The sequence below is a fragment of the Amphimedon queenslandica genome, unplaced genomic scaffold, assembly GCF_000090795.2.
Source record: "Amphimedon queenslandica unplaced genomic scaffold, v1.1 AMPQUscaffold_11921, whole genome shotgun sequence".
Classification (NCBI taxonomy): Eukaryota; Metazoa; Porifera; class Demospongiae; order Haplosclerida; family Niphatidae; genus Amphimedon; species Amphimedon queenslandica.
In genome coordinates this window covers 1-1419 of record NW_003547840.1, presented here as the reverse complement: position 1 = coordinate 1419, position 1419 = coordinate 1, and positions in this window count along the sequence as shown.

Here is a 1419-nt window from a genome sequence, read left to right as displayed (position 1 = left end):
ACTAAAAATGAAAGTAATTTGAAAATATCCCCCCGCTGTCTAAACAAATCCGAAAAAATAATCCAAAGGCACTCCCAAACTTTCGGCAAAAAAAATTATTAAAAAGAAAAAAAAAAAAAAACTTCCAGCGCATCGGAAAAAATCAGAAAAAATTCTAAAAATCAGAAAGAATGATCCGAAGGCGCTCCCAAGCTATCGGCAAAAAATAATAAAATTAAAAAAATAAGTTAAAAATAAAAAAAAATTCCTGTGGCGTCGGAAAAAATCGGAAAAAATTCTAAAAATCAGAAAAAATGATCCGAAGGTGCTCTCAAGCTATCGGCAAAAAAAAATAAAAATAAAATTAATAAAAAAATTAAAAAAATTTCGGCGGCATCGGAAAAAATCGGAAAAAATTATAAAAATCAGAAATAATAATCCGAAGGTGTTCCCAAGCTATCCGAAAAAAAAAAAAAAAAAAAAAATTCCAGTGGCATCAGAAAAAATTGAAAAAAATTCTAAAAATCAGAAATAATAATCCGAAGGCGCTCCCAAGCTTTCGGCAAAAAAATATAAAAATAAAATTAAAGAAAAAATAAAAAAAATTTCGGCGGTGTCGGAAAAATTGGAAAAAATTCTAAAAATCAGAAATAAATCTGTAGGTGCTCCCAAGCTATCCGAAAAAAAAGGAATAAAATTAAGAAAAATATAAAAAATTCCAGTGGCATTTAAAAAAATCGGAAAAAATTCTAAAAATCAGAAATAATAATCCAAAGGTGCTCCCAAGCTATCGGCAAAAAAAAATAAAAATAAAATTAAAGAAAAAAATAAAAAAAATTCCAGCGGCGTCAGAAAAAATCGGAAAAAATTCTAAAAATCAGAAATAATAATCCAAAGGTGCTCCCAAGCTATCCAAAAAAAATAAAATAAAATAAAAAAAAAAATAAAAAAAATTCCAGCGGCGTCAGAAAAAATTGGAAAAAATTCTAAAAATCAGAAATAATAATCCAAAGGCGCTCCCAAGCTATCGGCAAAAAAAATAAAAATAAAATTAAACAAAAAATAAAAAAAATTCCAGCGGCGTCAGAAAAAATTGGAAAAAATTCTAAAAATCAGAAATAATAATCCAAAGGCGCTCCCAAGCTATTGGCAAAAAAATAATAAAATTAAAAAAAAAAAAAAAAAAAAAAAAAATTTCTATTGGCGTCAGAAAAAAATTGGAAAAAATTCTAAAAATCAGACAAAATAATCCGAAGGCGCTCCCAAGCTATTGGCAAAAAATTAAAAAAAAAAAAAAAAAAAATTGTAAAAAATAAAAAAAAATTCCTGGGGCGTCGAAAAAAATCGGAAAAAATTCTAAAAATCAAAAAAAATGATTTGAAGGCCCTCCCAAGCTATCGGCAAAAAAAAAATAAAATTAAATTTAATAAAAAATTTAAA